The following is a 26,585-nucleotide window of genomic DNA, read 5'->3' as shown; positions in this document are numbered from 1 at the left end:
GAAGGATGGAGCATAGGCAGTTCATGGTTGGACAGGGTGGCAATGTGGGACAGTGGGAAGAGTTCAGGGGGTATGTCCTGCTGGCGGGGGTCTTGACATCCTACTCTGTCTTTTTCTTTGGTCTCAGGCTCCTCTTACGGGGTGGTTGTTCTTCAGCAGGAGGTGGGGTTCTGGGGGGCTGTCGAGGTGTTGGGACCTCCTGTCCACTAGCGCCGGCGGAGGTGGTAGGCTGTTCCTGGTCCGGCCTAGTGACAGGGGCCCTGTGTGGTGCACCATGGTCCCGCAACGCGTCCTCTATCCTGTGGAGGGCCAGGACGATGGTCCCCATTGCGGTCCCGATGATTCTCAGCTCCTCCCTGAACCCCATGTAGCGTTCTTCCTGCTGTGCCTGGATCTCAGTTAACCTGGCCAGTACCGTCGCCATCGTTTCTTGGGAGTGGTGGTATGCCCCCATGATGGTGGTGAGGGCTTCTTGGAGAGTGGGTTCCCTGGGCCTCTCCTCCCCCCCCTGTCGCACAGCAGCCCTCCGAGCTGCCCGGTTTCCCCCGGCCTCTGTCCCCTTGCCGGTGTGCCCGCTCCCACTGCCCCCAGGTCCCTGTTGTTGTTGGGGTGTTGGGTTAGCCTGGGTGCCCTGTAGTGGCAGACACACCGCTGATTGAGCTGTCCTAGAGACAGAGGCATGGGCCCGCTGGGTGGGAGCTGTGCTGGTGTCGGCAGAGGGGGTCGGGTCTGGTGTGGCCTGTGTCTGGGTGAGGGGAACCGACTGCCCAGAGGTCCCCGATGGTCCGGGCTGGTCATCAGGTTCACTGTCGACAGAGCTGCTATCCTCAGTGTGGGCCTGTTCCGGTGGTGGGATGGACACTTCTGGACCCTCCTGGCTGGTGTGTTGTCGTTCGGGTCCTGCATGGGGTAAGAGAGTTTGGTTATTGTTTCTGTGTGTGCAATAGCATGCGTGTTGTGGGTGCCCTTGTCCCCCAGTGCAGGCATTCCCTGGAGGGAGGTGTTGTGAGGGTATTTAGTGGGGGGGAGGGGTTAGTGCAGTGGTCATGCTTAGGTGATGGGTGCCCATGGTTTGTGTTGGCATGCAGGAGTTGGTGTTGGGATGGGTGGGTTGTGCTGGTGAGACATTGTCAGGAAGGATGTGTGCTGGGGGGTTGGGGGTGAGGGTGGGGGTGTGGGTTGGCATGCTGGTGGGGTGGGGGGGATATAGTAGTTGAGATGGGACTTACCAGAGTCCATTCCTCCGGCTACTCCTGCGAGGCCCTGAGGATGCAGGATGGTCAAGACCTCTTGCTCCCACGATGTAAATTCGGGAGGGGTGGGTGGGGGTCCGCCGCCAGTCTTCTGGACCGCGATGTTGTGCCTGGAGACCATCGATCGGACCTTCCCCCGTAGGTCGTTCCATCTTTTGCGGATGTCCTCCCTATTCCTGGGATGCTGTCCCACCGCGTTGACCCTGTCCACGATCCGCTGCCATAGCTCCGCCTTCCTGGCTATACTGGTGTGCTGCACCTGCGAGCCGAAGAGCTGGGGTTCCACTCTTAGGATTTCCTCCACCATGACCCGGAGTTCTTGGTCCGAAAATCGTGGGTGCCTTTGGGGTGCCATGGGGTGGTGTGGGTGAGGTGTGGGGTGGTGTATGTGATGAGGAGTGTGTTGGTGAGTGGTGCTTTGTGCTACTATGTGGTGTGTGTGATGGTGTAGTGTGCCTCAGTGTGTCTTGCTTTGGATTGTCTGCTGTGTCTCTCTCTCCTTCTCTCAGTAATTAGGGTCACAGGGGTTTGTGGGTGATGTGGGTGTGTGTTTTATAGTTGGTTGATTGTGTGGGAGTGGTGTGTGTATGTGTATCAGGTGTGTGTTTTTCAAATTGTCCAATGTGGCTGTGTTTTGGTGATGTGTGTGTATTCTGACCGCGGCGGTGTGTAGCGCCAATGGAATACCGCGTTTGAATGACCGCCGTGTGGATTCGTGGGTCGTAATGGCATGGGCGTATTTCTGTTGGCGTGACGGTGGAGGTTTGGTCATCTCCAGTTTATCGCTGCCCGCCGATGTGGCGGGCTGCAGTGGAGGACGGATTTTTGGAGGTTTGGCCGTTGTGGGTCAGAATGACCGTGGCGGTTGACCGCGGCCGCAGCGGTGTTATGGCGGTCTTCTGACCGGCGGTAAGGGCATTTTACCGCCGAGGTCAGAATCACCCCCTTAGTCACTGTTGTTTTTCAGTTACATTGTGCATAATTTATTTTTATTAGTAGTGTCTCACACATACACACACACATAAAAATCAACTTTCGTCTGCACAACGATAACAACTCTCAAAAAATATTGCCACTCTAAATGCTGACCCCTCAATATATTTTCCAAGACTGCTCGACCACTATTACTGCCACTGCCCTCTACTTAGTACCAGGAAATTAAGTGGGAAGACGAGTGGAAGAAAAGAAGAATGAATATTGAGCAGAAGAAGCACAAAGGGCCAGATTTAAGTGAAAATGACGGTGTGCATCGCTGTGCCACCCTGGGGTGGCGTTAGATTTTGGCGTTGCCTCAGGTTTACGAAAACTGGGGCAGCGTCAAAATGCAATGGGTGTTGCTGTGGCACGCCCACAGCAACACCCATTGCACGGCCCTTCCATGCAAAGTGCTGCGTGTGAAGGGGCCGTATCTACAAGGTGGCGTTAAGACACAAAAAGTGGCTTAACGTCACTTTGTAAATACTGTGCAGTGCGTAGCGCCACAGGAGAGCGACGCTCTGCTGGCGCTAGTGGCTCTTAAATCTGCCCCAAAGTATCTGAATTTTTATACCATGTAAGCACAAGGTGAACAACGTAGGCCCAGGAGAGCCGGATCATGTGAGATTTCAAGATATTCATGTAAGATAAATTTACATATTGTAAATTTGAATTGATCTTTTTTACATAGTTGTTACCCTCAAAATTTAGCATGGTTCCAAATGCAATGATCTATCTTGGGCATGCGTAACATAAACTATGAAGTACCTGCACTCCCGTGGATCTGGCAGAGTAGATATCCATCACACCAACCACTCAGCTGGCATTCTGACAGCATCCCAATGCCGTAGTTTGCTAACGAACCTGTATCACTTTTTCATTTTTTACCCTCTACTTGGAGGGAATACACACACTCAAATTCCTTAAAAGGAAAATGTTACTTTCTGAGGGAGCATCTGTTCATGGCATTTAGTGCTGAAGATTCACTTGCTGTGCATACTTCGGCCATCTAGTTTTGGGCCTGCATGTGTGCAAGTTGCTTTTCTTCGAAGAAGTATTTTGAGTCATGAGGTATTTTGACTCCTCCTCTTACAGGTAACGCGCTTGGGGATCACCTCCATTGTTAGATTGTTTTCCCGCTTGGAGGGTGAGGATGGAGGTGGAGCGAAGCGATGTATAGAAAAAGATGTCCATGCAATAGGGAGAGTATTAGGAAAGAGTGTTTAGTGCATTGGCCGCAGGTATCTGGGGAGGAAGCTGGGCACATGTGAATCTACAGCACTATATGCCACAAAACCATGGTTTCAAGGTAAATAAAATTTTTCGTTCAAAGCATGTGTGGCTGTAGATATACATGATGTGTATAGGCTGTAAAGCAAGCCCACCCAGAAAGTGGTGGCTAGCATGTGGGAATTCCAAAGAATTGAATCAGGGTATGGAGTACAGCCTGGCCAACATTGGCTTGTTGGCTGGCCAGCACGTACACACACCCGTGCTTTGTGAAGGTCTGTGATGTGGACCATGTAGCTGCCTTACAGATGTCAGCTATGGGAATTTTTCCCAGGAGGACCACAGCGGCCTCCTTCTTTCATGTAGAGTGGTCTCTTGGAGGAGAAGGCAAAACTCATTTGGCTTTTGCGTAGCATGTTTGGATACATTTGGTTATCCATCTGGCTAAGCCCGATTTAGATAAAGCTCTCCCTTTATGCAGTTCAGAAAATGCAACAAAGAGTTGCTGCGTCTTTCTAAAAGGATTTGTCTGGCCTAGTTAGTACATGAGGGCTTGCTTTACATCTAAGGTATGGAGAGCCTGTTCCGCAACTGAGTCAGGTTGTGGAAATAGAACAGGAAGTTCAATGGACTGATTCAGATGGAATGAGGAGACCACGTTTGGAAGGAATTTTGCGTTGGTGCGGAGAACAACCCCATATATGTGTATTGGAAAGAAAGCTTCTTCTAGTGTTAATGCCTGGGGCTCAATAACATGCTGAGTGAAGTGATGGCAACAAGAAAGGCCACCTTCCAGGAGAGAAATTGGTGGGGACAGGAGTGGAGGGGCCCATCAGTCTTGGGGGAGCAATATTGAGATTCCACATCCAGGTCCGGGGGAACCTGAGGTGGGATGACCCTCTTGAGGCCTTCCATGAAAGCCTTAATGACTGGTATTCTGAAGAGGGAGATGTGTTGCCTGTTCTGAAGATATGCTGCCACTGCGGCCAGGTGAGGCAAATGAAAGTGAAGGCTAGACCACACGTTTGCAGGTGAAGTAGTTAGCAGACTATGGGGGTCATTCTGACCCTGACGGGCGGTGGAGGCCGCCCGCCAGAGTTCCCCCCTCCAGAACACCGCTCTGCGGTCATAAGACCGCTGCGGTGATTCTGGCTTTTGCACTGGGCTGGCGGGCGGCCGCCAAAAGGCCGCCCGCCAGCCCAGTGCAAAAGGGCCTTCCCACGAGGACGCCGGCTCAGAATTGAGCCGGCGGAGTGGGAAGGTGCGACAGGTGCAGTGGCACCCGTCGCGTATTTCAGTGTCTGCAATGCAGACACTGAAATACAACGTGGGGCCCTCTTACGGGGGCCCCTGCAGTGCCCATGCCATTAGCATGGGCACTGCAGGGGCCCCCAGGGGCCCGCGGCACCCCCTACCGCCATCCTGTTCCTGGCAGGAGACCCGCCAGGAACAGGATGGCGGTAGGGGGTGTCAGAATCCCCATGGCGGCGGAGCGCGCTCCGCCGCCATGGAGGATTCTCAAGGGCAGCGGAAAACCGGCGGGAGACCGCCGGTTTTCCAAATCTGACCGCGGCCAAAGCGCTGCGGTCAGAATGCCCTGCGGGGCACAGCCGGCCTGTCGGCGGTGCTCCCGCCGACCCTGGCCCCGGCGGTCTCAGACCGCCGGGGTCAGAATCAGGGCCTATATCCTGAACCCTGAGCGTTAAAGGGCCAATTTGTTTGGAAGGACAATCATGAACAAAGCGTTTGAATTTAGCAGCATAACAGGCTTGTGTGGTAGGCATGTGTGCTTCTTTCAGGATGCTCATGCATTCGGGTGGTAGATTAAGGTACCCGGATTCTAAGACCTCCGGAGCCAGATTGCAAGACTGAGTGGCCTGGGGTGGCTGATTTCTTCATGGTTCTGTGTGAGAAGGTCCAGCCTGTTGGGGAGCCACTCTTGCAGAGACACCACAAGTTCCAGTAGAGTTGTGTACAGGGTTGGCAGGATGGGGGGAGGCCATCAGTAGAAGGGAGAGAGACATTTGCCATAGTCTCCAAAGCACAAACGGACGGAGGGGAAGAGGTGGAACAGCATAGGCATATATCCCTGACCAATCCATCCATAGTGCATTGCACATGGACTGTGAGTGTGGGAACCTGGATGTGAAGTTTGGTCACTTGGCATTTTCTACAGTGGCGAAGAGGTCTACCTGTGGGAACCCTCACCATTGAACATACAGGATGAGGTCTTGTGGGCGGAGTTCCCACTTGTGGACTTGATGCTGCATCCCACTGAGGAGGTCAGCAAAATCATTGTCCACTCCCTGGAGTTGACTCCGTCAACAGGTGGATATTACGGCGGAGGAATTACCGCGACACGCTCTGGGTGAGCTAAGAGAGCTGGGGAGATTGGGTACCGCCTTGTTTCTGAAGGTAGTACATGGATGTCATGTTGTCCGTCCAGACGAGGACAACCTTGCCAGTCACGTGGGGCAGAAAATCCTTCAGAGCTAGGTGGATGGCTAACAGCTCCTAATAGTTGATGTGGAGACCCTGATGTCTGAGGTCCCATTGGTCTTGGATAGTCAGGTTCTGTAAGTGCGTCACCCACCCAATGAGGGAGGAGTCTGTTGTGAGGGTGACCTGCGGAACTGGGTCGAGAAAAGGCCGCCCCTACAATAGATTGTTGGTGTTCCACCACTGCAGAGAGCAATGAGTGTGGCGGCCAGTCAATACTAGATCATTCCAATGACCCTCCACTTGAGACCACTGGTGTGCTAAGCACTCCTGCAATGGACGCATGTGTAACATGGCGAGGGGGACTATCACAATTGCAGATAGGATTGGATCTGGAGGAGTTGAAGGTGGGATATGGATGCGTTGATCGTAAACCCTAGCTCATGCATAAGGTTTAATGTGACCTGTTTTCTTTCGCTACACTGTGGTTGTGTGGTGCTCTTTATCAGCCAGTCATCTAGGTAGGGAAAGACATGGATGCTCTGTCTGCCCAGGTGAGCAGCCACCACTGCAAGGTACTTGGTGAATACTCGAACTGGAGTGGTGACCCTGTTCAGAAGCACTTTGAACTGGTAATGTTTTCCACTGCAACACAATAAAATGATGGACGGAGTCACTGATCTGGGTTAAATCCATCTTTCTTTTGCTCACCATGCCACTCTAGTTTGGACCCAGCCATATCCAAATCAGTCTTGACCATATTCCCCAGGGGAGCAGTCCAGCCCGAACTGCCAAACCAGGCCCTCTCTGGAATGGAAACAAGAATCCTGGGACCAGTTTCTGGGTATCACCCCTCATCAGCCAGGCTAACTTGAATCCAATGGCACAGTGAGCAAGGGACCCATGTCTGGGCATACCCTGGCCACTTAAGGCGAACACAAAGGGGGTCATTACAGCCCTGGCGGACGGTGTTAAAGGTGCGGTAATACCGCAAACAGGCTGGCGGACAAAAAAAAGGAAATCATGACCGTGGCGGAAACCGCCAACAAAGACAGCCACTTTAACACACCGCCCGCCATGGCGGTACAGACAAGCAGTGCGGCGGTCACCGCCAACAGACAGGCGGAAGACAATGTACCGCTCATAGTATCACAACCCGCCAATCTGCCACCTTTTCCAGGGCGGATTCACCGTGGATAAAAACATGGCGGAAACAGTTTCTGCAATGGGAAAACGCTCACCTGAACACATCCCACGAGGAAGGAGGACTCCATGGATCCGGAATTACAAATGCTACCGGCCCTTGTATTCCTACTCATCTACGAAGAGCAACGCCGGCGAAGACAACGGTGAGTACTGCACCTACGACATAGAGGAGGGGGAGGCAAAAGTCAGGGGGACACACACGCAACACCCCCACCCCCACCCTCGCATATTACAACACACACACCAATGCATTCACAAACATCACAGTAACAACCCATAACCCCCCCGGAAGAATGCAAAGACAAAACGAAATCAGTTCAAACATTGTAATGTTTCAATATACATGTCTCAAATATATACAGATATATTATAAAATCATTCAAAAGTATATACATTACGAGAAGTAGTGCAGATAAGCACATATCAATGTCCGTGCACCACTAGTCCAAAAATGCATGGGTGAGGCCCACACAAGATACCTGTCCACAAACGGAGAGAACACTGCCGGGGCATCAGAGAGAAATACAACAGGCACCTCAGGGGGAAGGGAAGGGGGGGGGGCACCTCAGCCGGATGAGTGCAAAGCCAGATCCACGACGGGGCTCCATGCCCATTGATGTATCCTGGGGAGTGCAAAGCCACAGTCTCTCAAGTCTCTACAGTGGGTGGTTTGCCCACTGTACCATCCTGGGGAGTGCAAAGCCACAGTCTCTCAAGTAGATAACAGCCACCACTGGTTCTGGAGGGGGACTGGTGCCCCGACTGGATTAGTCTCCCCGTGACAGTTCCTGTCCCGTCACTGTCCCAGCTGCACATGGGATAGTGATGCTTGATGTGGTGGGCTTTTCCTTCTTCAGCGGTGCATGCCCTGTTCAGCGGTGCTTTGCCATGGCGGTCTCTGGACTCTTCAGCGGTGCTTAGCCATGGCGGTCTCTGGACTCTTCAGCGGTGCTTAGCCATGGCGGTCTCTGGACTGTTCAGCGGTGCTTTGCCATGGCGGTCTCTGGACTGTTCAGCGGTGCTTTGCCATGGCGGTCTCTGGACTGTTCAGCGGTGCTTTGCCATGGCGGTCTCTGGACTGTTCAGCGGTGCTTTGCCATGGCGGTCTCTGGACTCTTCAGCGGTGCTTTGCCATGGCGGTCTCTGGACTCTTCAGCGTTGCTTTGCCATGGCGGTCTCTGGACTGGGCATTGGTGTGTGGCATGACGGTCCCTCATTGCCCAGCAGGGCAGTGGCTGCCGGGGCCCTCCTGGCAATGACTCTGGCGGTGGTCTCCTGACCAATGACGATACTTTGGCCCTCCTGGGCACTGACTCCGGCGGTGGTCTCCTGACCAGTGATGATACTTGGGCCCTCCTGGGCACTGACTCCGGCGATGGTCTCCTGACCAGTAACGATACTTGGGCCCTCCTGGGCAATGACTCTGGCGGTGGTCTCCGGACCAGTGACGATACTTGGGCCCTCCTTGGCAATGACTCCGGCGGTGGTCTCCTGACCAGTGACGATACTTGGGCCCTCCTGGGCACTGACTCCGGCAGTGGCGGTGGTCTCCTGACCAGTGACGATACTTGGGCCCTCCTGGGCACTGACTCTGGCGGTGGTCTTCTGACCAGTGACGATACTTGGGCCCTCCTGGGCACTGACTCTGGCGGTGCTCTCCGGACCTGTGACGACGGTGCTGGCGGTGGCGTCCCGGCCGCCGGGAAGGATGCCGCCCTTCTCCGCCGTGATGCTCACACCAGGCTGTGCAGAGTTGTTCTGGCCCTTCACTACCTTTGGAGGAGTCACAGCTGACTCTGCAATCCCCCTGGGACCCCTGTGAGTTGTTTTGCCTCCAGGAGTCTTCACACGGTCCCGTCTGCCACTTTCCAACTTCAGAGCCTTTACAGGGGGTGGACTCGCAGTGCCTTGGCTCCGTGTCACACTGCCTTCCCTGGTGGCCGGTGCACTCCACACACCTTGAACAGCCACCACTGGTACTGGAGGCTTTTTGGCTGAGGCGCTACGACGGGACTGATGAATTGGAGGGGAGGGGTGGGGGCAAAAAGGTCAACTTTGCAGAGGGACAGTTTCTGACGAACACTGGGATGGGTAGTTGGAGGGGGTCTGGGAGTGGAGGAAGAGGAGGTGGTTGTAGGAGGTGTCACTTTAGGTATTTTGGGTGCAGGTGCAGGTACTGGAGGCTGTCATGAGGTGGATGGATGTTGGGTGTGTGGGTGCCCGCGTTTGTGTACTTTGGGAGGGGGCATCACAGACACACTGGGAGAGGACACAGGGGACGTGTAAATGGGAGTGGAGGTGGTGAGTGCAGGTGAGCTGGGTGTGGTGCTGGGTGTTCTGGTGCGAGTCTTGGTGCCTGTAGATGTAGTGCATGCAGGTGAGAGTGTAGACGAGACTGGGAGGGAGGAGGGAGACGATGAGGAGGGGGACACAGTGGAGGCAGTGGATGTTGCTGTGTCTGCATGTGTGTGATGCTTGCGTGAGTGCCTGTGGGTTGTGTGGTGCCTATGTTTGCCTGAGCTACTTTTGTGTGTTGAGGTGTGTGCATGCTGGTCTGATGGTGTGCTTGGGATAGGCTGCAGTACAGGGGATTGGGTCTGGGTGGAGGAGGTTGGAGGGGGGAGGCTAGACACAGGGACAATGGCTGCCATCAGTGCTGAGGCCAGAGATTGCAGGGTTCGCTGAAGGACAGCCTGGCCAGAATGAATGCCCTCCAGGAATGCATTACAGTGTTGCAACTCCCTTTCTACACCCTGGATGGCATTCACAATGGTAGACTGCCCAACAGTGAGTGACCTGAGGAGGTCAATGGCCTCCTCACTGAGGGCAGCAGGGGTGACAGGGGCAGGGCCTGAGGTGCCTGGGGCGAAGGTGATGCCCACCCTCCTGGGTGAGCGTGCATGGGGCGAACGCTGAGGGGCTGCTGGGAGGGCGGTGCTGGTAGGGGAGGTGGCGTCTGTACCTGTAGAAGTGGGGTGCACAGATGGTGCCACCACCACAAGGGAGCTTCCATCGGCGGACGAGTCCGTGTCGCTGGTTGGTGATCCGGTGGCCGACGTGAAGCTCCCCTCGCCCTCCGTCCCACTGGTGCACTCTGAGTCCGTGGTGTGGCCCTCCATGGCCATGTGGGATGCAGCTCCCTCGTGCTCCGGTGCCACTGTACCTCCGCCTGATGATGCTGATGCACAAAAGAACAGGGAGAGCACAAGAAGGGGGGGGGGGAGACAGAAGAAAGACAGGTTGAGTGCATGGCATACCGCTACCGTTGGCGGACAATACAGACACAGCAGCCCCCTGCACTGCGCCGTGCTCCTGGCCTCTACAGATGCAATTCCTGGGATCTGGCCTACATGGCTATGATGGACATCTGCACACATGGATGCCACAGGGGTATGTATACCTGTACTTGGCACTCTACTGCGGTGGGGTAGAGTGCCACATGGCCTGCATTACAGAGGGGCCTAGCCTACGTATTTCTGCCTGGCCTAGGTACACCCACAGGCCTCCTCCCCCACCCAGACCCCTCCACTGTGCGCAAAGTCCGCAGAATGAGAGTGTACTCACCCCCTTGTGTCTGCTGTGATGCCCTCAAGCGCCCATCCAACTCAGGGTAGGCCACCGCCAGGATCCGGAACATCAGGAGGGTCATGGTGCGACGGGCACCCCTCACACGTTGGGAGGCCATCCCCAGCTGAGCCTCCGCCGTCTTCTTGCTCCAGCGGCGAATGTCCTCCCATCTTTTCCAGCAGTGGGTGCCCCGTCTCTGGTGGACCTCCAGGGTCCGGACTTCCTTGGCGATGGCACGCCAAATGTCCTTCTTCTGGTGGGCGCTGACCTACATGACATGCACAAGGGAAGAAGAGGAGTCATTACCAACTGCACCGTCGATGTGAGTGTCCCCCCTCCCTACCCTAGCCATGTGGCACATTCATTCACATGCATTAATGTTCCCTGAACTCTGCCCCCTTCCCTCTTACAACCAGCCCTCTCCACCCAGGCCTAGCCCATACAACGTGCTACCTGTGTACTAACCTGTTGGTCTGGAGGACCGTAGAGTAGCGTGTACTGGGGGAGGACCCCGTCTACTAGTTTCTCCAACTCCTGAGCAGTGAAGGCAGGGGCCCTTTCCCCAGATGCAGCAGCCATCGTCGCTTCCAGACCGAGGTCACAGCAGCACTTGCAGTGTAGGTCCTCTCCTGTCGAAGATCAGGTATCTAGTGATTGAACTGATAGAAAATGGCGGTGACGTCCGCGGCGGTGCATATCATCACCGCCGGCGCACTTCCTCATTGGCTCCTGGGACCCATAGGGTCCAATGTTAACCAATGCAGCATTGCGCCGCGGTCTACGACCGCCTACCGTGACGGTGTGCAACGCCAACGGTGTTACCCCACAATCCCATTGTCCCAGTTTAGAGGTCAGGCAGCCACCATTTCAGGGGCCCACAAGGCTTCATTTACTTCTGCATCACACGTAGCTAGGCCTACACTCAACACACATACAGGAAGGGTTTTGTGTTTGGTGTCGTGTTCTGTGTAACTGTGGGTACATACCTGGAAAAAAGTTGAGTCTGTGGTCGCTGTTGTCCTTCCTAGGCACGTCATTTGGGACAATTGAGAAGATGGCGGAATCCTCCGGTGTACCGACCGCTGGTGGACCTGTTGACAATGGAGGAGCGACATTTAATCGTCACCTACAGGTTTGACCGTGCCACTATCCAGGAACTATGTACCCAGTTGGAGCCAGACCTGATGTCACCAATCCGCCATCCCACCTGAATCCCCACTGACGTGCAGGTGCAGTCAGTGCTCCATTTCCTTGCAAGTGGATCTTTTCAGACAACAGTGGCCATGGCATCAGGGATGTCCCAGCCCATGTTTTCCAATGTGCTGTCCAGAGTGTTGTCTGCCCTGCTGAAACACGTAAGGAGATACATCATTTTCCCTGAGGTGGAAGATTTGGCTACAGTGAAAGGTGACTTCTATGCCCTTGGACATATCCCCAACATCATAGGTGCTATTGATGGGACCCATGTAGCTCTGGTCCCCTCCCACAGGAGTGAACAGGTGTACAGGAACCGGAAGAGTTATCATTCCATGAATGTACAGATGGTATGTTTGGCTGACCAGTACATCTCCCAGGTTAATGCTATGTTCCCTGGCTCAGTGCATGACGCCTACATCCTGCGGAATAGCAGCATCCCTGATATGATGGGTCAACTCCAGAGGCACCGTGTGTGGCTATTAGGGGACTCTGGTTACCCCAACCTGTCCTGGCTATTGACCCCAGTGAGGAATCCCAGGGCAGAGGAACGCTACAATGAGGCCCATGGGCGGACTAGGAGGGTGATCAAACGCACCTTCGGCCTCCTGAAGGCCAGGTTCAGGTGCCTCCATATGACAGGTGGTTCCCTATTCTACTCATCGAAGAAGGTGTGCCAGATCATCATCGCCTGCTCGATGCTTCACAATCTTTCTTTGCGACGCCAGGTGCCTTTTCTGCAGGAGGATGGTCCAGATGATGGTGTTATGGCACCTGTGGAGCCTGTGGACAGTGATGAGGAGGAAGTTGAGGAAGAAGACAACGACAACAGGGAGTCAGTCATACAGCAATATTTCCAGTGACACACAGGTGAGAACATTTTCATTTTTACCATTACAATCACTGTCACACGTCTTCCTCTATCCTCTGTGTAATTTCATTGCATTATTTGGTAACTGAGTTGTTCCTTTACATTACGGTTTCACAGGTGTGCTTACCAACGTGTGTCATCTGCATGCATCCTTCAAGGACTTGTGATGTGTGACATAGGTATGTTGCCTTTACAACTAGAAATGCATTTTGACACTGTCATTGATAATACATTTTACCAAATCATAGACTGACTCAACATAGTTTTGTGGTTCAAGGGTGTTTATTTAAGTGCCCAAAAAGGGAGGGGGGTTGTAAAATGGTTATGGGTGATGGTGGAGGAATGTCCATGGCAGAGTCCAGTCTATTAGTCTCACAGGTGCACTGCCCATAAGGGCATAGGAAGTGGAGCTGGGGCAGTTTAAGTATGGACAGGGTAACAAAGTGGGACAGTGGGGTGACAATAAGGGTGGTCTCATTTCCTGGCGGGGGTCTTGCCATCTTGCTCTGTCCTGTTCCTGGACCTCAGGGACCGCTTGGGTGGTGGTTGTCCGTCTGCAGGGGGTGGGGTGCTGGTGTGGTGGTCCGGTGGCGGGGCGTCCTGTCCACTATTGCCGGCGGAGTTGGTGGGCAGTTCATCGTCCTGGCTAGTGTCAGGGGCCCCTTGGAGTGCCACGGTGTCCCTCATGGTCTGCTGTATGTCCTTCAGCACCCCTACGATGGTGCCCAAGGCAGAGCTGATGGTCCTGAGCTCCTCCATGAACCCCAAATACTGTTCCTCCTGCAGGCGCTGGGTCTCCTGAAACTTGACCAGGACCGTCGCCATCGTCTCCTGGGAGTGGTGGTATGCTCCCATGATGGAGGAGAGGGCCTCGTGGAGAGTGGGTTCCCTTGGCCTGTCCGCCCCCTGTCGCACAGCAGCCCTCCCAGTTCCCCTGTGTTCCTGTGCCTCCGTCCCCTGGACTGTGTGCCCACTACCACTGCCCCCAGCTCCCTGTTGTTGTTGGGGTGGTGGGTTAGCCTGGGTTCGCTGTAGTGGTGGACACACAGCTGATTGACCTGTCCTGGGTACAGAGGTTTGGGCCCGCTGGGTGGGTTCTGTGCTGGTGTTACCAGAGGGTGGAAGGTCAGTGTTGGGCTGTGCCTGTGCAAGGGGAACTGACTGTCCTGAGGCCCACGATGGTCCGGCTGGTCATCTGGATCCAGTAGGGCAGAGCTGCTGTCGTCACTGTGGGCCTCTTCTATGGGTGGAGTTGAGATGTCTGGACCCTCTGGTGTGGTGATGGTCCTTCGTGATCCTGCAGGGGGATAAGAGCATGAGAATTGCATGTGTGTGTGTCATGGTGTGCAATGGGTGGGTGTGCGTGTACCCCAGTGCAAGCATTCGTGTGTGGGGGCTTGTGTCATGATGGTTAGGGGGTTGTTATGGGTATGTGCAGTGAGCATGCTTTAGTGATGGGTGACCATGCTTAGTTGTGTCATGCAGGGCTTGGTGTTGGGATGTGTGGTTTGTGTTATGAGTACATTAGTGAGGAGCTGGAGTGATAGGGGAGGGGTTGAGGGTGGGGGTGTGTTATAGCATGCAGGTAGGGTGGGGGATCTGATAGTTAAAATTTGACTAACCAGTGTCCATTCCTCCACCGACTCCTCCGAGGCCCTCAGGATGCATGATGGTCAAGACTTGCTTCTCCCATGTTGTTAGTTGTGGGGGAGGAGGTGGGGGTCCGCCGCCAGTCGGCTGAATCGAAATGTTGTGCCTAGAGACCGCTGAATGCACCTTCCCCCGTAGGTCGTTCCACCTCTTCCTGATGTCCTCCCGATTTCTTGGATGCTGTCCCACAGCGTTGACCCTGTCGACTATTCTGCGCCATAGCTCCATCTTCCTGGCTATGGATGTGTGCTGCACCTGTGAGCCAAATAGCTCTGGCTCTACCCGTAGGATTTCCTCCACCATCACCCGTAGCTCCTCTTCGGAAAAGCGGGGGTGTCTTTGGCGTGACATGGGGTGGTGTGTGTGATGTGTGGGGCGGTGTGAGTGTTGATGTGTGTGGTGATGTGTAGTGGTGTGTGGTGTTTTGTGCGTGGATGTTGTGTGGGTGATGGTGTTGTGTGCCTCTGTGTGGTGGGATTGTCTATTCTGTGCTATCTCTCTGTCGCCTTCGTGACTACTTTTTGGTCGTAGGGGTTTGTGGGTGATGTGGGTGTGTGTTTTATATTGTGTTGGGTGTGTGGGAGTGTTGTTTGTATGTGTATCAGGTGTGTGTATTTGGAATTGTCCAATGTGGCGGTGTTTTGGAGATGTGTGTGTATTTTGAGCGCGGCGGTGTGTACCGCCAATGGAATACCGCGGTTGAAAGACCGCCGCGTGGATACGTGGGTTGTAATAGCATGGGTGTGTTTTTGTTGGCGTGGAGGTGGAGGTTTTGTTTTCGCCAGTTTAACACTGACCTTTGGTGTGGCGGACTTGTGTGGGTGACTGAATTTCGGCGGATTCCGAGATGTGGGTCATAATAGCTGTGGTGGAATTCCACGGCCGCGGCGGTGTATTGGCGGTCTTCTGCACGGCGGTAAGCGGCTTTTACCACCAATGTTGTAATGACCACCAAAATGTTTTCCACTGACCATAAACCTGAGATAGCGGTGGTGCGCTAGGTGGATTGGTATGTGGAAGTAGACATCTTTCAGGCTGAGGGCAGCCAGGAAGTCTCCTTGAAGTAGCATCAGAATAACATCCTTAAGAGTGGCCATGTGAAAGGGCTTTGATAGGTTGTATTTGTTGAGGGCCCTGAGATCAAAAATAGATCAGAGGGAGCCATCCTTCTTGGGGATCAGGAAGTAAAGCAGGTAGACTCCCATTTGGGACAGGCTTTATGGGCCCTTTGAGAAGGAGCACTGTGACTTCTTCCCTGTGGATACGTTGGTGTTCTGTGGTGGGTCTGTGTTTCCAATTGTGGTATGGTGGGAGGTGTGGAAGTAAGCTCCATCATTTGGTCAACATGTGGCCCAAACAGATGTTGTCCGTCAAATGGCATGTTGTGCAGGTGTTGCTGGACATCTGGTTTAAAGCCGGAGATACAGAGCCAAGCATGCCTAGTGAGGAGCACACTTGGGTTGACACCTCTGGCATCAGCGCCAGTGGTGTCAAAAGCACACTGAATGGTAATGTTAGCCAGTTTGTCTTCAGATACTATTTCATGCCCTCTTTTTTGTGCTCATCTGGGGGATATTGGAGGAGCTCCTCCATTTTTTCCCAGTGGGCGCAGTCATAGCAGGCGAGCAAATCAATGCAATTGGAGATGCGTCAATGATTATCTTACTGCAGCACAACTCTTTTGTCTGCTGCATCGATTCGCTTACCTTCCTTATCCGGTGGCGGGGTGTCACCGATGCCACGAGAGTTCACCACTTACACGTGGTGTGTACCACTATGGAGTCCAGGCATAGTTGATCTCAAATGTAGATGAGTCAGTTGTGGATGCCTTATACTTTCTATCTACTCGGGAAGTGATAACCCTGGCTTTGACTGGGTCTTGAAATATGTCAGGGGCTGGACACTGAGGGGGTCATTCTGACCTCGGCGGTAAAAGGCCCTTACCGCCGGTCAGAAGTCCGCCATACTACCGCCGCGGCCGCGGTCGACCGCCATGGTAATTCTGACCACCAACTGTGAAACCGCCAAAAATCCGACATCCAAGGAAGGCCGCCACATCAGCGGGCCGCGGAAAACTGGAGATGACCAAACCTCCACCGTCACGCCAACACAAACACGCCCATGCCATTCTGACCCACGAATCCACGCGGCGGTCTTTCAACCGCGGTATTCCATTGGCGATACCCACCGCCGCGCTCAAAATACACACACAGCTCCAAAACACTGCCACATTGGACATTTTGAAATACGCACACCTGACACACATACAAACAACGCTCCCACACATCCAATCAACTATAAAACACACACCCACATCACCCACAAACCCCCACTAGTTGGAAATCGGAGCGAAGGCGAGAGCGAGAGATAGCGATAGCGAGCACAGCATTAGAAAACCCCAACACACACAGGAACACAACTTCATCACCCACACCACATCTACGCACACATCACCACATATCACCACGCACATCACCACAAACACCACCCCACACCTCATCCACACCACCCCATGGCACCCCAAAGACACCCAAGGTTTTCGGACCAAGAACTCCGGGTCATGGTTGAGGAAATCATGAGGGTTGAGCCCCAGCTCTTCGGCACACAGGTGCAGCACACCACCATAGCAAGGAAGGCTGAACTATGGCAAAGGATCGTAGACAGGGTCAACGCTGTGGGACAGCATCCCAGAAATCGGGAAGATATCAGAAAGCGATGGAACGACCTACGGGGGAAGGTGCGCTCGATGATCTCCAGGCACAACATCGCTGTGCAGAAGACTGGCGGCGGACCCCCACCCACCCTACCCCAATTCACAGCATGGGAGCAAGAGGTGGTAAACATCCTGCATCCTGATGGCCTCGCTGGAGTAGGCGGAGGAATGGACTCTGGTAAGTAGAATCTCAACTACTTCACCCCCCCCCAAACGACAACACACCGCCACGGAGGGTCCAGAGATGTCCATCCCACCCCCAGAACAGGCCCCCAGCGAGGACAGCAGCTCTGTCGACCTAGAACCTGACGACCAGCCCGGACCATCGGGGACCTCTGGACAGTCGGTTCCTGTGAGAAAACAGGGCTGATTGCAGAGGCCCCATAACTTTTTGCCCCCATTTTCCTCTTTTTGCTGGTGTTTTCCTGACTTTGATGGTGCCCTGGGTACTGCTAACCAGTCCCAGGGCCTGTGCTCTGTGTAAAATGGATATGCAAATTAGGCTAATTATAGGCTAATTATAATTGGCTAAGTTAACCTACCTATAAGTCCCTAGTATATGGTAGGGCATGTAGGTTTAGGGACCACAGCATAGGTGGTGCACACCTAGGTGCACTGCTGAGGTGCCCAGTGTCATTTTAAAAGCAAGCCTGCCTTGCTGGCTGCTTTTAAATTAAAGTTATATGCAAATTCGACTTTGGAATTAAAGGTACTTCCAAAGTCTTAAACTACCTTATTTTTACATATAAGTCACCCCTAAGGTGTGCCCTATGTGCCCCTAGGGCTGGGTGCCATGTAACTATAAGCAGGGACTTTATAAAAATAGATTTATAAGCCCTGGTGAGGTAAAAACAGCCAAATTCGTTTTTCCCTCATTGAAGTAAATGGCCTTCATAGGCTAGAATGGGCAGACTTTATTTAAAATTTTAAAGTCTCCTTAAATGTTACATACCAAGAATTTTGTATCAAATTGATTGTTGAAATAAATCCCACAACTTCCAGTTGTTGGATTTAATATAACTTGTCCCGGTAAAAAGTTTAGACTTTACCTAAAAAGTTGCCAATTTCAGCTCTGCATTGTTTTTGCTGCTGTGCTCTGATTGGCCAGCCTGCAGCAGCTTCTGCCAGGCTGCCTTGATTAGGTGTGAAGTGGCCTGGCTTCACACAAAGGAATGTGCTTGGGGGAGAGAATCTCCCCTCAGCAGATGGTGAGGCAGGAAGGGGGAGGGCTGCCAAACTGGTCTTCAAAGGCAGAGAAGGACATTTGCAGCACCCAGCAACACCCCCACATCCTGCAACCCCAGACAATTAGGTGCCCCCTTGATTAGATTAGGAGAGGGCAGGAGAGGGGTGTGTTTATGATTTTTAGCCACACCAGTGGGTGGGCTCAGCCAGATGTAACCTCCAAAAATCAGATTCATCCATGTTGGATTTTTAGAGACTGTTGCCTTCTGGGATGGATTTTTGCCACACTTCCCAGGAAGTGGTCATCACAGGGGGATGACCCTGTCCCTGATTGGAGAACCAGGGCCCCCCTGCTTTTCACCCAGGAGCAAGGATAAAACTGGCAGACCTGCACCCACACCTCAGATCCCCTCCAGAATTCAACAAGAAAGGAACTAAAGAAGAAGAAGGACTGCCCTGCTGGACCCCTGGCCTGCACCTGGACCCTGCACTCAGAAGGACTGCACCAGCTGCACACTTGGGCTTCACCACAAGAAGGACTTTGCCTGGCTTCAACTGGTTCAAGGAGGGACTCCTTGTTTGCTACAGGTGAAAAATTGCTAAACCAGAGTCCCCTGCACCAACTCCTGAAGAAAGCGACCAGCTGACCACTGTCCAGTGGCCAAAAAGGAGTTTGCGCCAGGTGCATTCTGGGAGTTGAAGTCCGCACCCCCCAAGGACCATCACAGAACTTCTGGACCCTTGGGGTGAGCTGTGGACCCCAAAAGAACCTTAAAAGAACATCTGGGTGAAGCCCCAGAAGTTTGGAAAAGATTTGAGAATTTTTGGAAAAAAGCTCCAGAGAGGGACCGACCCGCCGCGGAAATTCTAGCCGGCTTGCCTCAACCGCGACCCGGCCTGACTTCGTGGTTCGTCCCGGTAAAGAAAAACATCCAAAAAAGAGACTAAGTCCGAACGTAAAAAGTTGACCGGGACCTCCCAGCCATCGTATCCGAGAAGGGCTCCATGGACGTCGGATCAAGATCCAGGTTTACCCCGGTTGAAGGATTTTCATCTCGAAAAAACGACTAAGTCCGAAGGTAAAAGTCTCCACCGAGGAAACCCACATCGCGTATCCGGACAAGGGCTCCAGGAGGTCGGATTCAACTGGCAGGTTCGTCCCGGTGAAGAAAAACTTCAAAATAAAGACTAAGTCAGAAGGTAACTTTTTAACTGAGGCCTCCCGCGACCTGTAGCCGAGCAGGGCTCCATCGCGGTCGGCCTGAAAGTTTGACTCCGCCCCGGTCGAGGTGCAACCAGATGACCCGATTGGCGCTTTTTGTTTCTAAGCGCTAGAAAAGTAATAATTCTTTAAAAATTCATATCTCCGGTTCCCCTGAACCGATTTTAATAGTTTTTGTGTCATTTTAAAGATAAACATATAAACTATTTTTATAAATTGGTTTTGGATTTTTAAACTGTTTCCTGTGTTTTATTTAATTACTGTTTTGTGATATTTGAATGCTTTACACTTTGTCTCCTAAGTTAAGCCTTGACGCTCGTTGCCAAGCTACCAAGGGTTGAGCTGGGATTAATTTACTGAGACCTAACTGTACCTATGTGGAGGTTAGTGGCTTGTTGCTAGGTGTAGGTACCTACCTGCCCTACCAATAACCCATTTTCCAACAGTTCCCCACACACAGGCCACAGCAGACCCAAACCCCCCTGGGAACACCAGCACAGCTCCCACCCAGCGGGCCCATGCCTCTGTCCCGCGGACGCGTCAATCAGCGGTGTGTCCGCCACTACAGGGCACCCAGGCTGACCCAACACCCCAACAACAACAGGGACCTGGGGGCAGTGGTAGTGGGCACACCGTCCAGGGGACAGAGGCCCGGGGAAACAGGGCAACTGGGAGGGCTGCTGTGCGACGGGGGGGGGAGGACAGGTCCAGGGAACCGACTCTCCAAGAGGCCCTCACCACCATCATGGGAGCGTATCATCACTCCCAGGAGATGATGGCGACGGTACTGGCCAGGTTCACCGAGATCCAGGCACAGCAGGAGGAACGGTACATGGGGTTCAGCAATGAACTCCGGGCCATCGCTACCGCAATGGGGACTATAGTCCAGGCCCTAAACCGCATTGAAACCACATTGCGGGACCATGTGGCACCGCAAAGGGCCCCTGTCACTAGCCAGGAACAGCCTACCACCTCCGCCGGCACTAGTGGTCAGGAGGCCCCCACAGAACGACGGGCCACCAGAACCCCACCTCCTGCTGATGAACACCCACCCCGCAAGAGGAACCTGAGATCTCAAAGGAAGACAGAGTAGGATGCCAAGACCCCCGCCAGTCTAATATCCCCCCGGATGTCATTCCACTGTCCCACAGTGTCACCCTGTCCAACCTTGAACTGCCCCTGCTCCATCCTTCCACTGCCATATGAACAATGCACCTGTGCGACCGAGAACTGGACTCTGCCATGGACATAACTCCACCCTCACCCTTCACCGTTTAATATCATGTACCAAAATATAGCACTAAAAATAAATCACTCATTGCACATAAATCATTCTGGAGTCAGCCTGTATTATTTACAAATGTATAACACATTACTTATCAATAATGTTCTGTTATATATGTGTGGACAACATACCGATGTCAATAAGCATTAGTCCATGGGCTAACCAGGCAGAAGTCACGCAGTGGGTCATACAGCACTGAAAAGGGAAGGGAAAAGTAAACTTCAGGTTAAAAGAACTGGGGGGAAATACACAAAGTAAAGATGCAGGGGGCATTCACTAAATGGTAAATGGCGTGGGAGATTCCTACCTGTGTGCTACTGAAAATACTGTAGGATAACTCTGTCCCTGTTGTCTGGGTCGTCCTCTTCGTCTTCCTCCTCTTCACTCTCCGCAGGCTCCACAGCTGCTTCAACACCACCATCTGGACCATCCTCCTGCAGGAAGGGCACCTGACGTCGCAATGCCAGATTGTGAAGCATACAGCAGGCCACGATGATCTGGCACACCTTCTTTGGTGAGTACATCAGGGATCCCCCTGTCATATGTAGGCACCTAAACCTGGCCTTCAGGAGGCCAAAGGTTCTTTCAATGACCCTCCTAGTTCGCCCATGGGCCTCATTGTACTGTTCCTCTGCCCTGGTCCGGGGATTCCTCACTGGGGTCAATAGCCAAGGCAGGTTGGGGTAACCAGAGTCACCAATTAGCCACACACGTTGTCTCTGTAGCTGTTCCATCACATAAGGGATGCTGCTATTTCGCATCACATACGCGTCATGCACTGACCCAGGGAACTTGGCATTCACATGGGAGATGTACTGGTCAGCCAAACAGACCACCTGGACGTTCATCGAATGGTAACTTTTCCTGTTTCTGTACACCTGCTCATCGTCTTTTGGGGGTACTAAAGCCACATGGGTCCCATCAATGGCACCAATTATGTTGGGGATATGTCCAAGGGCATAAAAATCACCCTTCACAGTGGCCAAATCAAGCTCCTCAGGGAATACAATGTAGCGCCGCATGTGTTTCGTCAGGGCAGACAACACTCTAGACAAGATTTTTGAAAACATAGGCTGAGACATTCCAGATGACATGGCCACTGTTGTCTGGAATGAGCCACTTGCCAAAAAATGGAGGACTGACAGACCCTGCACTAGAGGGGGAATTCCTGTGGGTTGGCGGATGGGGGACATCAGGTCTGGCTCCAGCTGGGCACACAGTTCATGTATAGTGGCTCGGTCAAGCCGGTATCGTAGTATGATGTGGCGTTCTTCCATTGTCGACAGGTCCACCAGCGGGCGGTACACGCGAGGATTCATCCTTCTCCTCGCAAGTCCCAGCGGACGGTGCCTAGGAAGGACAACATGGAGCACAGAGTCAAGCAAGTCACAGGTACGTTCACCACTGCATGCACAGTACACGATAAGGTATGGATGGCTATGTTTGGATGTGTGGCAATGCAAGGCCTAGGCCTGTGTGATGCAGTTGAAATTAAGCCATGTGGGCCCTTGAAATGGCGGCTGCCTGACCGGTGAAGTGGGACAATGGGATGTGAGGTCAATGCGCTGGCGTGGCACACCGTGGCGGTAGGCGGTCGAAGACCGCTATACGAACCCGCATTGGTTAACATTGAACCCTATGGGATTCAGGAGCCAATGACGATGTGCGCCGGCGGTCGCGGTACGCACCGCCGCGGTACGCACCGCCGCGGCCGTGACCGCCATTTTCTATCTGCCTAATCACTCGATACCTGATCATCCACAGGAGAGGACCTATACTGCAAGTGCTGCTGTGACCTCGGTCTGGAAGTGACAATGGCTGCTGCGACTGGGGAAAGGGCCCCTGCCTTCACGTCTGAAGAGTTGGAGAAACTAGTGGATGGGGTCCTCCCCCAGTATGCGCTACTCTACGGTCCTCCAGACCAACAGGTGAGTACACTGAGTGCACATTGAATGGGTTATGGCTGTGTGGAGTGGGGTGGATGTAAGTTGTTGGGGTGGGGAGAAAATGAGGACTGCAACGCACGACAGATGAGAGAATGGGCCACATGGCAAGGTTGGGGAGGGGGGGGCATGTACTCCAAACATGCCGAAAATTCACGTTTTCTCTTTCCCACCCTGTACATGTCTAACAGGTGAGCGCCCATCAGAAAATCGACATTTGGCGTGCCATCGCCAAGGAAGTCCGGGCCCTGGGGGTCTACACCAGACGGGGCACCCACTGCCGCAAGAGGTGGGAGGACATCCGCCGCGGAACCCGAAAGACCGCCGAGTCACTGCTGGGGATGGCCTCCCGACCTAGGAGGGGTGCCAGTCGTACCCTGACCCCCCTGATGTCCCGGATCCTGGCAGTGGCCTACCCTGATTTGGATGGGCGCTTGAGGACATCACAGCAGACACAAGGGGGTGAGTACCTGCACATTCTGCTATCCTTAAGCGCAGTTGAGGCGTCTGGGTGGGGGAGGAGGGCCGTGGGTGACACTAGGCCAGGGCGCTTTCTGTAGTGTAGTCCCCTCCCTTAGACATGGCCCTGTGCCCCGCCCCCCACCTCTGTAGGGTGCCAAGTACAGCTATCCATGGTCCTGCATCACCCATGTGCGCGTCTGTTGTCCCTAGACCTGTTGGCCTAGTCAGAAGTACTGAGTAGTGTACCCCAATTTCGCGGCTTAGTGCATGAGGCACCTGTGTCTGTCCTCTCCGCCAACGGTATTGACAAGGCATACACTCAACTTTGTATTATTTCACCCCCCACCCTTATTCTTTGTCTTCTTGTGCATCAGCATCATCAGGCGGAGGAGAATTGGCGTCGGAGCACGAGGGAGCTGCAAGTCACAATGCCCCGGTGGGCACTGGAACAGACACCGAGGGCACCAGTGATCCGGAGGGCGAGGGGAGCACCACAACGGGGACCGGTGAAGACACCAGCGACACGGACACGTCCTCGTTTGGGAGCTCCCTAGCGGGGGCGGCAACATCCGGGCCCCCGCCTCCACAGGTACAGCCGCCACCCAGCGCTCCAGCCCCGCCCTCCCAGCAGCTCCTCAGCCTTCGCTCCGTGCCCGCTCTCCCAGGAAGGCGGGCGTCTCCTTCGCCCCAGGCACCTCAGCCCCTGCCCCAGTTACCCCTGCTGCCCTCAGTGCGGAGCTCATTGACCTTGTGAGGACGCTCATTGTTGGGCAGACTACCCTTTTGAATGTCATCCAGGGGGTGGAAAGGGAGGTGCATCGGAGCAATGCCTACCTGGAGGGCATTCATTCGGGTCAGGCTGCCCATCAACGATCGTTCAATGCTCTGGCCTCAGCACTGACGGCAGCCATTGTCCCAATTTCCAGCCTCCCTCTTCTGACTGCCTCCACCCTGTCTCTGTCTCCTGTTCCTCAGCCTATCCCATCCACACCATCAGACCAGCCTGCACACACCTCAACACCCAAGGGCAGCTCATCCAGACACAAGCACCACAGATCGCACAAACATTCACCCAAGCAACACCCAGATGCAGACATTCCAACAGTCACTACCACCTCTGTGTCCCCCTCCTCCTCGTCTCCCTCCTCCCTCCCTGTGACGTCTACACTCACACCTGCATGCACACCACCATCAGCCAGTGCTTCCATCACCAGCACACCCTCCACTACAGTCCTCACACGTGCAGTCACCACCCCCACTGCCATCTACACGTCCCCTGAGTCCTCTCCCACTGTGTCTGTCACCCCCTCTTCCAAGACACATAAACGCAGGCAGACACCCAAACAACAGCCAACCACCTCACGACAGCCTACGCCTCAGTCACCTGCACCCAAAGACAGCACACCTGACTCTCCTACAACCACATCCTCTTCCTCCACTTCCATCACCACTACTCCTACCCTTTACCTTGGTCCTAAGAAATGTTACCTCTCTAATCTTAACCTCTTTCCCTCCCCTGACCCACCCCCTCCATCGGTTAAGAGTCCCAAGAGCACCTCAGCCACCACCAGCCCAGCTTCGAGGGTCCAAGTGGTGCATGGCTTCTGGAGTCCACCCTTTGGCGGCAGTGACACTTCACTGAGCAGCAAGGGGACATCCAGCCCACCCCCAGGCAAGAGGACACGTAAAGTGAAGGGCCGCCGTGAGAGGACTGAGACGGCTGCCCGCAAGGAGCCAACAACGGCCACTTCACCTGCTACAACAGCCAGGGGAGGCAAGGGCCCGAGAGCCCCATCTAAGGAGCGAAAGGGCAGCAGGGCAGAGAGGTCATCCATCAGGAGCGCGGAGCTGGAGGGCCCCGCAAGCCCCATCCCGCCTGCAAGGGACGACAGCAAAGGGCCCAGGACTCCGTCCCCGAAGGGGCCTGCCACTGCACATTCGGAGGGTGAGTGATCAGGGTGTCCAGCCCAGGTCTGGCTCCCTAGACTTCCTGGAAGAGGACCGCTGAAGAGGGCCCCGCCGTGCAGAAGAGCACCGCTGAACAGGGCCCCGCCGTGAAGACAGGCACCGCTGAACAGGGCCCCGCCGTGCAGAAGAGCACCACTGAACAGGGCCCCGCCGTGAAGACAGGCACCGCTGAACAGGGCCCCGCCGTGAAGACAGGCACCGCTGAACAGGGCCCCGCCGTCTCAAGCACCGCTCCGCTGGGCCCTTCCTGTCAAGCACCGCTCCGCTGGGCCCCTCCTGTCAAGCACCGCTCCGCTGGGCCCTTCCTGTCAAGCACCGCTCCGCTGGGCCCCGCCGTCTCAAGCACCGCTCCGCTGGGCCCTTCCTGTCAAGCACCGCTCCGCTGGGCCCCTCCTGTCAAGCACCGCTCCGCTGGGCCCTTCCTGTCAAGCACCGCTCCGCTGGGCCCCGCCGGGCCCCGCCGTCTCAAGCACCGCTCCGCTGGGCCCTTCCTGTCAAGCACCGCTCCGCTGGGCCCCTCCTGTCAAGCACCGCTCCGCTGGGCCCTTCCTGTCAAGCACCGCTCCGCTGGGCCCCACCGTCTCAAGCACCGCTCCGCTGGGCCCCTCCTGTCAAGCACCGCTCCGCTGGGCCCTTCCTGTCAAGCAACGCTCCGCTGGGCCCCGCCGTCTCAAGCACCGCTCCGCTGGGCCCCGCCGTCTCATGCACCGCTCCGCTGGGCCCCTCCTGTCAAGCACCGCTCCGCTGGGCCCTTCCTGTCAAGCACCGCTCCGCTGGGCCCCGCCGTCTCAAGCACCGCTCCGCTGGGCCCCGCCGTCTCAAGCACTGCTCCGCTGGGCCCTTCCTGTCAAGCACTCCCCAGGATATGGCAGTGGGCATGGTGGCCCCTTCGTGGGTCTGGCGTCGTGGACTCATGTGGCTGAGGTGCCCTCCCTTCCCCCTGAGGTGCCTGTAGTTTTGTCATCAGATGCCCCTGCAGTGTTCTCTCCAAAGGACTCAGGTCTCGTGTGTGGGCTTTGCCCTTGTGTTGCTACACTTTGGCCCACGGACAAATCGTTACTACGTAAAATGTGCAGGACTGATTTCTGCAGTTGTCCACTGCTGTGTATATTGACTTTTTAAATGTAAATATTCTGGCTAGTTGACCAATACTTATCGGAGGCTATTTTGGACATAAATATTTATTGACAATTTTGAAATGTCATTGCATTTTTTACGGGGGTTTGGTTGGTGTCACTGTGACTTGTTGCTCTGCATTGGTGTGTACATATTGGGGGGGGGGGGTTGCATATGTGTGTGCCCGTAACCTTTCGTCCTCCCCCCTCCCGTGTGTCGTAGGTGCTGTACTCACCGTTGACGTCTGCGCCGGAGTTCGTACTCATGGTAGATGAGCAGGTAGACGAGAGCAGGTATGATGTTCAA

General features: G+C 54.4%; 1 protein-coding gene across 1 annotated transcript in view; it reads right to left on the bottom strand.

The window, feature by feature from the left end:
• The window catches only part of LOC138259571 (solute carrier family 26 member 6-like), a 133,997-nt gene that overhangs the window by 9,028 nt on the left and 98,384 nt on the right, over positions 1 to 26,585 (bottom strand). The gene's annotated exons all lie outside the window — the stretch shown is intronic.

This window comes from Pleurodeles waltl, chromosome 9 (assembly GCF_031143425.1).
Source record: "Pleurodeles waltl isolate 20211129_DDA chromosome 9, aPleWal1.hap1.20221129, whole genome shotgun sequence".
Classification (NCBI taxonomy): Eukaryota; Metazoa; Chordata; class Amphibia; order Caudata; family Salamandridae; genus Pleurodeles; species Pleurodeles waltl.
Note: the sequence above shows the minus strand (reverse complement) of the source record. Positions and strands in the feature narration are given on the sequence as shown.